Here is a 14,799-nt window from a genome sequence, read left to right as displayed (position 1 = left end):
AGGGTCACAAGCTTGGCTGCCTACAGGAGACAGGCGTGGAAGAAAAATAAGTGGTGAAGATAGGTGGGTATTTTAGAAAGTGCATGCCCAGTGACAAGAGGCAGCCTAGGACACAAGGCTGTAAGAGAGCTGGCCTTAGTAGCCAGATTTTTGTACATTCCAAGAAAAAATGGGAATATGGAATTTTATGCAAATCTTTCTACCTTTTAAATATTAGCCCCAAATTCCTTACCTCTCCCTCCCCGCCCGTAAGATCATCGAACAGACAGACAAAAAAAGTTAACTATTTTAGGCCTCTGAACTTTCTGTTTGCTGTAAGGGTCAAAGAGTGGAAAGAAAAATGCATAACCTGGGAGTTAGGCAGCTCAGCTAAATACACTGCCAATTGTAGTGCCAGGCCCAGTACCTGGCTTGGAGCACATGCTTAACACATTTTTATTGAATAAATAAACCAGCTCAAGTAAAACCTTTCTTGGTTTTCAGTCTTTTCATGTATAGAATGGAGAGATAGGTGTTAGTCTTTCCTCAGCTCTAACTTACCAGATAGAATCAAGTCAAAACTTGTGTTGTCCTCCTTGTAGGGCCCACCTCTCTGGACCTCTCTTTTCTTTTTCATGCCTCTGTAAGCACACAAGGTGCCAGTCTCACATTAAAGCATCATGGTTTGCCTAGAATTTAAGAAGGCTTAAGAAATGAACAAGACTGACTCCGTTTAGCCTATTTTTTTTCTTTTCCTTATCATGGTAGGTAGGTTTTTGCTTAATTTTAACAGACTTATATAACGAGTGTCCCAGATTATGCCTTAAATTTCAACAAGGCTCTCAGAGTCTTAAAAGGACGTACAGATGTTATTCCTTGAAAATAAGTCATTTTCTCTATAAAAGTTGATATAATAATACCCATGTAACAGTATGGGCTTTTCTTTGTTTAAAGCTAATGAGAAGATTTTTCAGAACCCTTGGGCAGTTCTCAGGATCTCCTTTTATAACAAATTCTAGTGATATCTGCCCTTCTATTGTTTTTTAATACAAAAGTTTTAATTGTCTTGAGCAAGATCAGTTTTTGTTGCAGTTATCAGAAATTAATTCAAAAAGACTTAAGCTCAGAAGAAGGAAGCCATTTTCTCTACAGGTCCAGGGAATTCTTGATACCTTAGGGAAGAGAGTGCTTTGGGCTTCTGGGGGACTATACTTGGGTCAGGAAAGACCTAGAAACCCTGGGCAGAAACTGTTTCCCTTTCTTTCCTCTGGGGCTAGGTGGCCTCTTGGGTCCAATTCACTCTCAGCAGCATTTATTCTTTTCTCTCTTTGCTGACTGGCTTTTTCCTATAGACTGAGAGTACCTACCACAGGAGTAGCTTGCAGCCTAGACCAGAGTAGACCCTTTTCATTCAGATTTTTATTTCCAAGGAGAACAAATTGAATCTCAGTTTGGGTCATGTGTTCAGCTTTGGGAGGAGTTTGGTGTCGCACAGTACAAATAGGACTTGACATGGGCTCGAGAATTACATAGCGCTGAGGAAAAAAGGGTCACCATGGTCTAGGCAACAACTCTGAAAGAAAGACTTCTTGTACAATCTTGTCCCTCTCCTCCCCAAGAAAAAAGAGAGCAAATAAATTAAATATATTCTGTTCAGGACTTTGGAGAACACTCAAGTTATGTCTTTTCTTTCTTCTTGTTTCCTTCTCTCCCATCGCTGACTGTCATTTTAAAAAAATCTTTTAAAAAAATTATCCTTGTTGAATGCTTGTTATAGTAGGTGGTGAATGAATAAAAGCTATCAAGTTTTATGTTTCTATTCTTAGAAAATGTTCCCCAATCTACCTTTTAAACTATTTCTCTTTGCAAAACAAAATTAAGCAACTTAATTTCCAGTTTGGTGTACTGAAATGGAATTAAATAGCATCAAAGGCCTCCAGTCTAGTTCCAATTTCAAACTATTTATTTTCCTGGTAATCTTGAGCAAATTATGACCTCAGTCTGTTTCCTCACTAGTAGAATGGAGGTCATAATAACAGCTCTTTTAAGCAGTGTCATTGTGAAAATGAAATGAGAGAATATATACAAACACATGGTAGGTTTTTTTGTCCTTATGAAAGATTTGTAACTGTTCTAAGAAGTTAACTATTTTTAAATGCTTATTTTTAGTAACTGCACTACCATTTTCTTCTAAGAATAGGATTTCCCTTAACGCATTTTTAAGGTATGTGGGCTGGAAAATGGTGAATGCTTTTAATGACAAATACTACCTTGGGTACAATTTCATAGCATCCAAAATCTAACAACTTCCTTAGATACTTTGGAGATATAGCTGGAGCATCCTGATGGAAAATTGAAAAATAGCTTGACCTAGTGAAATAAGATCAAGCAGAGTTTAATCTGATGCCGGTTTTGTTCCACCTCCACTTCACGTGTATACTGAAGGAATCACCGTCAGCAAGGTGAATGGTTATCTCTAACATAACATCTTTATTGGCCTTCTCTATCCTGGTAATTTGTAGCTTCCTTTGAGTGATTTTGCAAAGCTGTTAAATATTAAGGTTGCAAAGAAATTAGTTTTGGCTCAGGACAGACATGTTAAGCAAGATAGTGACTTTTATTGGAAATAAGACAGAAAAGGAACACTAAAAGGGAAATCAGAAAAAATTTAAAAGATAAGAATTAGAAATCTAGGGAAGAGAAACATCTGGCTTATAAAGATTGTAGGAATGATTACTGAATGATTATGTTATTGAATAACATTTTGTGGATGAATAAAACAAGCTATCTAGAAAAGGGAGAGAGGAAGGATATGATCTAGGAATAACTTAAAGGCCAATAAAGATAACTACGAATAAATGTGCAAAATATGGCATAGAATTTCAGCTACTGACTTTCTGAGATGCTTTATTAGTATCTCAAACCATAGAAAAATTTGACTTACCATCTTCAAGTACATGAAAATAAATAAAAATTGATCAAAGCAATATTCCTGTCACCTGACCTTGGTGTATAGCCAGTGAAGATTATAGGAAGAGAAGTGTATTACTAGTGAATTTTTCATATGAAATCAGCTGCCTTGTGCTTTATACTTTAACAACATCTGCTCCAAAGCTGTGTCATTGCCCATATTTGCTGTTCTTTCTCTACTGCTACAGGTCACACTTGAAAACCAGTTAAATTTCTAACTCTGGTTTGTTAATCTCCAGTCCCTTGACTCCTTAACTCAAGTAGCCACATTCTACTTGAAAAATATATGTACACGTGTGCACAGAAATATGTAGATAATGGAACACAATTGCCTTGTGCTTTTTAGGAAGATAGTTTAATTGATTTTTTGTTTCCTGTTTATAGTATTATGAATTGCTTTTATAAACTGCTGGATGATAAAGGACAGGGTGAACTCTCCAAATAATAATCTTATTCAGTGTGTATTTATGTGTTTTTAAATCTGTGGTGCTAATAGGTTTCATAGGAACTGGCTTTCTGAATAGCCATTTAAAAAATTAAGTGAAAACTCATTAGTGGCATTATAGACAATGACTTTAAGCCCCAGGAGCCTGACTCTGTATAAATATTGAATAGTCATTTGTTCTTAGTTTATTGTAAATATAGCCGATTAAGTTCATTGTAAAAAAACAACAACAACAACAAAAAAAACATAAAAACACAAAAAACAACTGAATTGCATTTATTGTAAAGTTGGTAATGTCTCAGATTTTAACAGTTTGACATTTCAAAGTACATATAATTTTGAAACATGTTAACTAATGAGAGTGTAGATTTCCTATTAGCTTTACCCATTGTTTCATCCCTTTGCCCCTTTTCTGTCTTTGTAGATCTGAACAGAATTAAAAAGAAAGAGCTTCCACAGTCACGGCAGATGAAGATCCTCTGGTAAATCGATCAGGATTTTTGGCCTGCCCTCCAAAGTAAAGGTAACTGGCTGTTCCAACAGTTGAATAAATATGATGCTTCCGATTATAATAGAGTAAGTTATACCAAAGGGTGATAGTTTTTAAATTTAAGATATCTGAGTAAGGTTCCAGATTTTAAGCATAACCCTGAATGTGATCTTACTAATATGAAATGACAGTGAATTTAAGAGTTCAGTATTATTAGGTTTTATAAAAACAAAAACTGCTAAATACCCCTCGTGCAATTCATTACAATTACAGGAAGACTTTGGATATAGGACCCCTTCTCTCTCCCCAAAAAATTTGTATTAATTTTTTCTGAGGAAGTTGTCCAAAGATATGTCCTTGTGTTTCTCTCTAGCTCCACTTTCCTCGGCTCCTGTTTTCTTCTCTCCACAAGCAATGTAAACCGGGCTACTCAGGGCTGGGAAGATCCTAAGCAAATTGTAAAACAGGCAAGAATTCTGCAGGCACACTTTCTGTGCCCAGTGCCTTTGCTCAGCCACCAGATGGCTCTGTGCTCATGAGCAGTCCCAGATCATTATAAAACTAGCAGCCACCATTAATGGAGTTCCTCACTACATGTTTGCCATTGTGCGTTTACTATTTGGGGAGGAGGGATGGTAAGTTTCATATAATGTGAGAAAGAGGAAAAAGTCCTGAAGGAATTTTTATTAAAAAGATTCATCCTCCCATCTACTCCTAAAAGCAATGAGGGGGCTTATAAGTTAACACGCGGTTTAAGGTGAGTCATTGAAGGATAAAACTAAACAGAATCCAAACAAGAAAGACCAAAGGAGTTTCAGCCGCTGAAATTAATCAGTTTATGTATTTAGGCAACAAATGTAATGCCTCATTCAGGTTTTAGGCAACTGTAGCAAAGATGGAAGCATTTTGGAAAGATAATATTTTGGCCCTTACCAAAAAGAAACAGGAGCTCCAGAAAGGATATGGCAGTTCTTTTTAGGTGTTTAGAAGAACACAGAACTGTGAAGCTCTAAAGTCTTCACCCTCAAAATAGGCCCTTAAAATTTTGGCCTAAAGCCGATAGGGCAGCAATGTAGAGGTATCCTTCAGTGATCATCAAAGTCATCATGAAGGATGGCATTCATTGTGGAATGTCTTCTCTGTGCCAGAGAAGAGAAAAGCAGGGCTTTTCTAGATGGTGGTCAGCAATTGCCAGTGGTGAGAATTGAGGGGGAAGGTATGGAAGAAACATTAACAGAAATGCCAAAAGAGCAATTCAGTCTAAAACTGTTTATTGAGTTTCTACTCTGTGCAAAGAGATTGTCCTTGAGGAGGAAAAGAGAAGAATAATAGGTAATTTCCACAGACTACAATTAAGACATCCTCTGATGAAAAGGTTAGTGTGATACCAGGAAGTCAATGACAAGGAGCAGGGGAAAAAGAAGTGTCACAAACTCAAGTCTGTAGGGATCAGACAGGTAGAGGAATGAAATGGGCCTGGTAGAACTGAGAGGAACTGTCAAATTCATCTAAAGGGCAGCCCCTCTTCAGCGCCAGCTGATTGTAAACCCAGTATCCATTCAATAAATATTTATTGTGTGCCTACCAACATACTGTGCTCTTCTGGGCATTGGGCATTAAATCAAAGGGACAAAAGTCCCTGCCATTGTGGCACTTACCTTTGAATGGAAAGAGACAGATAATAGACAGCAAATACAATAAGTAAATAGATTATTTGTTATACTAGATGATGATAAATGGTTAGAAGTAGAAGGTCGGGATAAGGAAAATTGGGAGTGCTGATGAGGGCTTACAATTTTAAATAAGGGTGGTCAGGGTAGGATTTTTTGAGGTGAGATCTGAGCATTGAGGGTGAAGGAGTGAACCATTGAGCTATCTGGGGATCCAGTGAACATCCACTACAGAATTCTAAAGCAGAAGACTGCCTGAGTTGTCTAAGCAGTAGAAAGAAGGCCAGAGCTAAGTGAGCAGGCAGGAGTGTGATAGGAAAAAGTCACATGGGTACAAGGCCAGCGTATGCTACCTCATAGGCTTTTACTCTGGGAGAAATGAGAGGCCACTGGAATGTTCTGAGTAGAGTAGTGACTTTATCTGACTTCTGTTTTAATGAAACCACTGTGGACAGTGTATTGAGAAAGGCTGTAGGGGCAAGGTAAAGCAGTGAGACCAGTTAAACTGTGGTTACTGCAATAACCCAGGCAAGAGACCTTCCAGACTTTTAAGGGAACTGGAATCTTGACTTTAATGATTTTTCTTGAGTATTTCAATGTTAGCAACTAATTTAAGAAAAGAAAACTGTTTGAGTCAATTCAAATAGTCTATGGGATTCTGTCGTATGCTGACAATTTGCTCTCGAGTATAGAAGTAGTGAAGAATTTAGAGAAAGATGAGTACTTTGGACCAGGCTAAGCTGGGGAAGGTAAGAATTGATTTGAAACTCACATGAAAGCTTGACTTTGATTAGCACATGAAACTGAAGGAAGGGAAAGATAATGGCATACAGCTATTTACAATAGCCAAATGTCCATCAACGGATGAATGGATTAAAAAACTGTGGTATATCTTTCTACACAATGGAATATTATTCAGCCATAAAGATGAATAAATTGCAAATACATGCTCCAACATGGATGAGCCTTGAAAACATTATGCTAACTGGAAGAAGCCAGCCATGAAAAGCCACATATTATATGGTTTCAGTTATGAGAAATATCCAAAATAAGCAAATCTATTGAGACAGAAAACAGATGTGGCTTCTAGGGGCTGGGGAAGGGATGAGAGAGGGGGGATGCTTAATGGGTACTGGGTTTCCTTTTGGGGTGATGAATATGCTCTTGAACCAAGTAGTGATAATGGTTGTACCACATTGTGAATATACTAAATGTCACTAAGTTATACACTTTAAAATTGTTAAAATGATAAATTTTGAGTGGATTTTATCTCTCTTTTTTTTAATTACATGTGGAAAAACATTTGAGGGATGTGTTTTATGTCTTTAGCCAGAGTGGAGTTTTTGTAAGTGTGAGTGATAGGTGATAAAGCTATAAAAAGGATATTTGGCCAGATAGTGAAAGGTGTTGCCTGCCAGGCCAAGGAGTTTAGAATTTTTCTGTTGGCAGCAGTAAAATACAGCAGTGTATACATACTCCATAAGGAAGAAGAAAACTGAAGAGGGGTTTGTGCTTTAGGAATCACAGTCCCTGGGTTTCAAAGGAAAGCAAATGGTTCCTAGTTTTATCAGTCGGTGATGTTGCTACTCAGCTGGTAGAATTTTGTGACAATCTCACACAAGTATCAAACAAAATTATTTAGAGTTTCTTCTTTAAAAAAAATTCTTATTATAGTTCCTGGTTATAAAAGTTTATCATTTAAAAAAAATTAGGAAACCGTGTGAGCTGATGAATGTGTCAACTGATCTTATTGTAGTGATCATATTTTTATATATATATAAAATTATCACATCGTGTACTTTAAATTTACATAATGTTATATGTCAATTATATTTCAATAAAGCTAGAAAAGTTCATTATGTAAATATGTATGTTAATAAAAAGCCCCTTAATTACATTCTTTCATTCTTTCTCCTCCCCATAAGTTTAAAGTTATCTAGATTGTTTTCTATCCATAGACTTAACATTATCATCATTATTGCTTTTTCACAAAAATAGGCATGTACTATGCATACTATTTTACGTGTTGCTTTTTAAATTCTTATATCTTGACTGTCTTTCCACTTCTTTCTTTTGGACTTCTACATTTTATGCTATACTTTAATTTGTAAAAAAAGAAAAAAGAAAAGAAAAAGAAAAGAAAATGCCATTTATCTCGATTATAAAGAGGATGAGATATCATAAGATATAAAAGTAGCTAACATTTAATGAGCACTTATTATGTGCCAAGTGCTTTTCTAAGCATATTAATTCATTGACTCCTCATAACAACCTGATGAGGTTGATACTATTACGTCTCCTTTTACAGAGAAGCTCAGGCAGAGATGAAACATGTCTAGAGTTAGGCAGTGGCAGAGATGGGCTCCAGAACCAGCTTCAGTTCCAACTGATGGTTGTCATGAGAGACCATTTGGTCATTGAGATTTTTCAAGAGAAGTCAATCTGGAATTTTGTGTAAGATTTTCGAAGTTTTAATGTTGGCTTTTTACAAGATCACTTTATTGAAATATAATTCAAATACCATACATTCGCCCATTTAATAGTTCTTAGTATATTCATATTGCTCAACCATCACCTCTATCTGGGTCCAAAACATTTTCATCGCCCCCAAAGGAGACTTTGTTTCCATTAAGCAGTCATTCTCCATCCTCTCCTCTCTCTTGATCCTGAAAACCATTCATCTGCTTTCTGTCTCTGGATTTGCCTATTTTGGATATTTCACCTAAATGAAATAATACAGTATGTGGCCTTTTGTGCCTCTCCTTTTACTTGGCTTAGTTTTAGGTTCTACCATATTGTAGCATATATTAGTACTTCATTCTTTTTAATGACTGAATATGTTCCATTGTATAGATATACCACATTTTATTTATCCATTCATCAGTTGATAGACGCTAAGGTTGTTCCCACTTTGTGGCTATTTTGAATAATGCTATTATGAACATTGGTGTACAAGTATCTCTTTGAGTCTCTGCTTTCAATTCTTTTGAGTATACAGCTAGTAGAATTTTTGGATAATATTCTAATTCTGTGTTTAACTCTGAGGGACTGCCAAACTGTTTTCCACTGGGGCTACACTGTTTTACATTCCTGCCAGCAATGTACAAGAATTCTAATTCCTCCACATGTTTACCAGCACTTGTCATTTTCTGTTTTTGTTGATTTGTTTTTATTAATAGCCATCCTAGTGGGTATGTAGTTGTATCTTATTGTGATTTTGATTTGTATTTTTCTAATGATAAATACTGTTGAGAATTTTTTCATTTGCTTGTTGGTCATCTGTATTTTCTTGTTTGAAGAATTATCTATTGACATCTTTTGCTCATTTTGAAAATTATATTGTCTTTTTTTTTTGATGGGGGGGATGGGGTGGTAAGAGTTCTTTATACATTCCAGATCCAAGTCCCTTATCAGATATATGATTTGCATAAATTTTCTCCATCCTCTGGGTTGTCTTTCCACTTTCTTGAAGGTGTTTTTTGAAGCACAAAAGTTTAATCATTTTATGAAGTCCAGTTTATCTATTTGGCTCTTTTTAAAGAAATACCTGGTAAGTTGAATTCCAACCTACCAACCACCCATTTGTGATTGCTACACTGCTGCTACTGCCCCCAGAAATCATTTGGGAAAAAACCCTCTTTTGTGAAAATACCTGTTTTCTGAAGTGGAGATGGGGCAAGAAGCTCTGGAAAGTAGCAGAGGTAGATTTCTCATCAGTAGCAATTTTGTTTCAGTTCACCTTTTCTGCTCCTGAAGTTCCTTCACTTAAAGCACTTTAGTGGGGAGAGGAATGTGGTAGAAAGTGAAGATGATCAAGGTCTCTGGGTCCTGGAGATTTTATGTTGATCAAAAGAGAGATTAAAATAGATGTGATAGTTTAAAATAAAGGATCAGAAACTGCTCGCACTACAGATGGTGCCATTTAAAATCAAAATGGCCATGGGAGTATATTCATTGTGTGTTTTAATTTAGAGGTAGAAGGAGAATGCAAGCCTTTGTGGGAGGGTCTGTCCTTTGAGAAGCAGTATAAACCCAGATGGGCTACTGGATCAGGGTGTACATAAATAATGTGGAAAAGTCAGGGGGGTCTCATTTGCTGGATCTATAACTTTTCTTAGAGTTGGAACTTTGCTGAGGAAAGGGGGAAGAAAAATCAGTGTTCCTTTCCTCTTGAACTAGCACTCAAGCATTGTTAGTCGTAGAGTTCAGCCCTCAGGCAGTTTGCTGCTCAGCTTGGGGACCTCGCGCCCCACACATCTTACGGTTTGTGGGAAGGTGAGTTACAAGTTCCAAGTGACACCCTTATGTTGGGACTGCAAACCGTTGATCCCTGGGAGAGTAAGCATATATCGCGGTGCCACCTTGATTTAAGAGCATGTGCTCTTAATCTCATTCATGAAGTCCTATGATTTAGTGGTGGTGATGAGTTCCCATATGCTTAGTGCAAGGAAAGATTTTCTTAAGGAAATGGAATGGGAAGAAGGACTTGATTGAATGACAGAGTTTCAGCCAAGGGAAGGAAAGTATTATAGATGGCGTGACCCATGTGAACAAAGGCTTGGGAGTTGGGATCTGGAATAGGAAGTTTTAAAGCTATGAGTTGGTCATTTTGGCTGGACTGTAGAGTGCCTGCTAGAGGAGACACTGTAGATGTTGTAGAGCTGGGGCTGGGGCTAACTGTAGAAGGTCTTGAGTGGTAGGAGAAAAGTGTTTATTGAATTCAGTGGTCAGTGGGGAGCCCCTCAAGTGTTAGAGCAAGGACTGACATAACTAAAGCTATGCTTCATTCTGCTAGACTGATTCTGACAGTGTAGCACGGATAGATTAGAATTGGGGCTTACTATGTGACAGCATGGTGCTAATAATAGCTAACACTTATAGGGTGCTTTTGCACTATTAACTTCCTTAATGTTCCTCATAAAGTAGATGCTTCTCTTTTACTTTTATATAGACGAGGAAACAAGCACAGAGGCTCTAGAACCTATGCTTTTAACCGCTGGGCCCATGAGATGGTGATATTTACAGTCACTTCAGTGAAAGCTGTATCAGTACAAAGGTGACATAGGGAATTATTTTTAACTGCATGTTTAATTTTGCATTTTATTGCATCTGAGGCAGTGCACTAGAACTCTATACAGTCAGCCTCTTTTTATAGCTAAATGTTGGTCCAACTTTCCATTCTTTCTCTATAACTTAATCCTTTCTATTTTTTTAAAACTACTTTACCTGAAGGCTTTAAATGAAGATTTTAAATCATGTTTGTCAATAGTTTAAAATTATAGGTTAGTATTAAATTCCTAGAAACATTTGGGTATTATTCAGGTTAAAAATTATCATTTATTAACTTTTATGAGCGTATTTTTAAATTTTCTCTTTCAAAAAGTTTGCTGTTACTAGCAAATGTTTCCTTGGGAGAATTTGTATGCAGTTAACACACATATGATTAAGAAAACAAACTAAAAATTCAAAGTTTTGAACTTCTTGGCAAATGGTATAGTTTGTAGAATAAATACATGTACAAGTTGTCTTTTTAAAAGATAATTACCCTTTAAAAGTCTCCACTTTAGCAATTATTTATATTTCTAATTTTGCAAGTGATTTTCAGCAATTCCAGCGACTGAGCTGATAAATTCAATTTCCTCCTTCCACTGTTCTCCCCCTACAGGAATACTGACTGTAAGTTACCATATTTCACTAGAGGGAGCATAGTTTATGGAGGGGCCTTGCCTGTCATACCGCATATGCAGAAGAGAGCGTGGCTCCCTTTGGAGAAAGAGAGAGGTGTGGTCAGAGGAGAAAGAGGGGATATGAACACAGGCTCAGCCAATTTTAGGAGGACATAAAGAAACCAAAGCCAACACATTCCTAATTCAGTGGATCTGAGTTTTTTGTTACTCAAAGGAAATAACATTTGGGGTTGATAATGGATAATCTGTTACCAACCCTGTAATTTGCACGGATAAACATACTGTAGTTGCTGGTTTTCAAGTTTATTAAAGTGTTGTATTGGGACTAGTGGTTTTTTCTAAATAAAAAGGCTAGCTGTGTGGCATCTTGCATCTTAGAAATTTTTTGGAAAGTTTCAGCCATTTTACATTAAACCAGATTTAAAGACTGGAGTAATCAATTTTTTTTTTTTCCACTTAGTGATGCCTTTGGTATTTGAACAAAGCATTTTACAAGTGAATCTGTTGTGCAAAGAATCATTCTCTTAAAGAGAGACCTTGTTACCCTTGGCACCTGCTGGGAACATCCCTAAATTTGGATGGTGAAGTAAGGCCATATTTTAAATACATCCCTGTAAGGGATGAAATGCTCACAACTTGGCAGCATTTCTCTTCTGACGGCCTAGGTCTTAAGCCACAAACAATCTAATTGGTAGTGACAGCTTTTTCCATAAGAGTATTTTGATAAATTAAATGTTTTCCTCTTCTCCTTACTCTTCTCATGTCCTTGGCGAAATCACTTGTTGTGCTCACCCTGGTGCCTAGCAGAATGTCTGGTATGTGGTAGGCAATCAGGAACTTTGATAAATTGAGCCCTCATTACTCAGACCTTATAAAACATCACTTATCTGTGTAGACAGATCCTGAAGATCCTCGAGCTACAAGACATCATCAGAAGTACACTGACAGAACTGATTGATAGCATACAAGGCACATTTTATGCTATATTAAACTAATTATATTAAATGAATGTAAGTTGTATTTGGTCATTTCCTTTTTATATTTTGAGTGTAGAGGAGGGGTATTTAGGTAAGAAGTCAGCAGGTTCTTTGTACTCTTGTTTTTGAACAGTGCTCTTTTATATAAGGAGCACTTTTTAAATATTGCCCAAATGTGAGTATCAGAACACAGTACTTTCCTAACTAGCAGTTTTGACTTTTGTTGATGACTCACTTGAACTATTGGGAAATCCAGACCAACTAATGGATATCGGAAACTGCTTGATCAAGAAGGGGTTGTGAGTTATGGATGAAGAGAGTGTGGTAAAATGTATTGAGCTGTAGCAGAAGAGATGTCAGGAATTGCTTATCATTTTCTTGGTCCTCACATCTTTTTCAGTTTAGTAATAACTTTTTCAGATAATTGATCTGAATTGCTCAGTTTGATATACGACACTTATTTATAGTGTTTATTTTATGTTAAACTTTGTACTGAGTGCTTTCCACGGATCTTTTCATATAATCCTCAGAAGAAACCTGGCTTTATCTCCATTTTACACATTAAGAAACTATGGTGCAGATAAATTAGGTAACTTGCTCAGGTTACACATCTTGCAAGTAGAAGAGCCAGTATATGAACACAGACTGGCTTGAGCCCTCCCTCATTTTCCTTATCTGTAAATTTTAAGCAGTACAACTTCTATCTTACACAGTTGTGAATATTAATTGAGATACTTAATAATTGAGAAAGTACCTGTAGCAAGTCTTGGCACCTAATATGTGCTCGATAATTGCTAACTGCTATTAGTAATAATTTCTCTTAATAACTATCATAATGCTAAGAGAATACTTAGTATTTTTCATTTTAAGCTTTGTTGTGTTTTCTTTATTAAACCATTAAAAAGCTATAAAGAATAAAAAAGGTAGCAAGCAGGGTTAAGGACAAAAGTTGAAGCTTAAACATTGCCATAATGCTGCCCATTGACTAGAAGTCATTTTAGTGAATCTTAAACTATTTTCACAGGGGGATCAAGTATTGAAAAGGTATTTTCAAAGTGGGGAATCAAGCAATATCTTGAGGAAGTGGGACTGTACTTCATATTTGACATTCTTTCCCTTATTTTCCTTCTCACCTTGTACTCTCAGGGTGAAAAGGAAAATAAGGGCTGTACTCAATAAATAAGTTTCCTTTTATATTTATATAGCTGGGTGGCACTAAGCTTTTCTTTTTAATGGCAGCTCCGAATGCCATTTAAATTCTAATTTTTATTTATCTTAAATGTAGAATTACAAAATTCAAAGTAATTCATAAACTGTGTACTTAATCTAGGAAAACAGAGAAGGTGGATGTTTTTATGTAATTCTACAGTTTTTCAGTGATTTGGGATGAATGAAAAATTAAAAGTCTGCATTGGGGACATCCAAGATTGAGGTACTATGTCAGGAGTTAGGAACCCTGTTGTTACCCAGGGAATTATATGTTTTACCCATGCATTTTTCTCATCGATGCTCTACTACTCTTTATTATTTTGTTTTTACTACTTCTTAGATAAGGACAGGAAGCATCCATAGTTTCACTTTTTGAAACATGTTTGCATGCAATACAGAAAAAATTTATACACTTATTTCTAAATCTTTTTAAAATAAAAAAAAACCTCATTTTTTTGGGAAGCTTTTAAATTTTGAACCTGGTGCTGTAGGCATGAATAAATAAAATCAATAAACAAATAAAAAATAAAATAAAAAATAAAATAAAATAAATTTTGAACTTAAAACAAACCTTTTTAACAAGAGCCTTGTATTGAGTTCAGGTTGCAATAACATTCCCATATTAGTTTTTACTTATTTCAACGTTTTTATGTTTCTGCAAATTGGACTTTGTTTCTTTAGCAGAGAAGTTGGACAACTCTGTCACACCAGATGTCCTAGATTAAAAAAAAATAAATAAATAAACTTGCTTCCTCCCCACCTAGATAAAACACTTGTAAGCAAGCAACCAAGACACACGTGCCACAGGAGTGCTGATATTACTATGTGAAACATGATCATCAAAATCTTTCGTTTCAGATTTTCGCATGCTCTAGTTCATTAAGTAGCCTTTTATTTTGCTATCTTTATCTATCCCTTAAGCAAAATTTTGGGTGCAGTGTGTGTGGGGGGGGGTTGCTAAGTTTTGTGGGTTAGTGCTTAATATAGTGAACTCGATCTGACAGACAACAGTATTTTCTAAACACATTTTTCTTGGAATGCTGTACATTACCCTAAGCCCTGGATTCCCCGCCCTCCCCAATCTTTGCCATAAAGACTGAGAGACTAATAACTCGAATTAAAAATGAATCAGATTTTTAAATGGCAAGATTTTTTTTTCGGGGTGAATAAATTACTTTCAGGAGCAGTGGAAGGGGAAATAGAAAAATTTGGGATAGCGGCTTTACAACCTGTAAACGGATTCGCCTCGGTCTCTCCTCCACTCCATCTTACACTGATTCATGGTCTCCTCTTTGCTGGACAAGAAGTTCAAGAACCCCAGGCTCACGCTGTGACCTGCCAGTGGTGGGCATCAGGTGAACACTGGACCGGG

At 36.4% G+C, this 14,799-nt stretch overlaps 1 protein-coding gene and 1 long non-coding RNA gene across 5 annotated transcripts in view; one reads left to right on the top strand and one right to left on the bottom strand.

Moving 5' to 3' along the window:
- Positions 1-14,799, top strand: part of ATXN7 (ataxin 7) — a 124,384-nt gene that overhangs the window by 23,779 nt on the left and 85,806 nt on the right. For 3 of the 4 annotated variants that reach the window (XM_039880522.1, XM_039880523.1, XM_039880520.1), the window contains exon 2: positions 3,819-3,917. The gene's annotated coding sequence lies outside the window, so the exon portion shown is untranslated. Of the gene's footprint in view, positions 1-2,306; positions 2,442-3,818; positions 3,918-14,799 lie in introns of those variants that run through there. The other variant, XM_039880521.1, reaches the window with a different exon arrangement.
- LOC120616988 (uncharacterized) lies at positions 3,655-14,794 on the bottom strand. Its single transcript, XR_005656739.1, has 3 exons — positions 14,657-14,794; positions 13,999-14,143; positions 3,655-9,382 (listed from the first exon to the last, which is right to left on the bottom strand). It is a non-coding gene; the product is annotated as an uncharacterized LOC120616988 (long non-coding RNA).

Source organism: Pteropus medius, unplaced genomic scaffold (assembly GCF_902729225.1).
Source record: "Pteropus medius unplaced genomic scaffold, Ma_sr-lr_union100, whole genome shotgun sequence".
Lineage (NCBI taxonomy): Eukaryota > Metazoa > Chordata > Mammalia > Chiroptera > Pteropodidae > Pteropus > Pteropus medius.
Note: the sequence above shows the minus strand (reverse complement) of the source record. Positions and strands in the feature narration are given on the sequence as shown.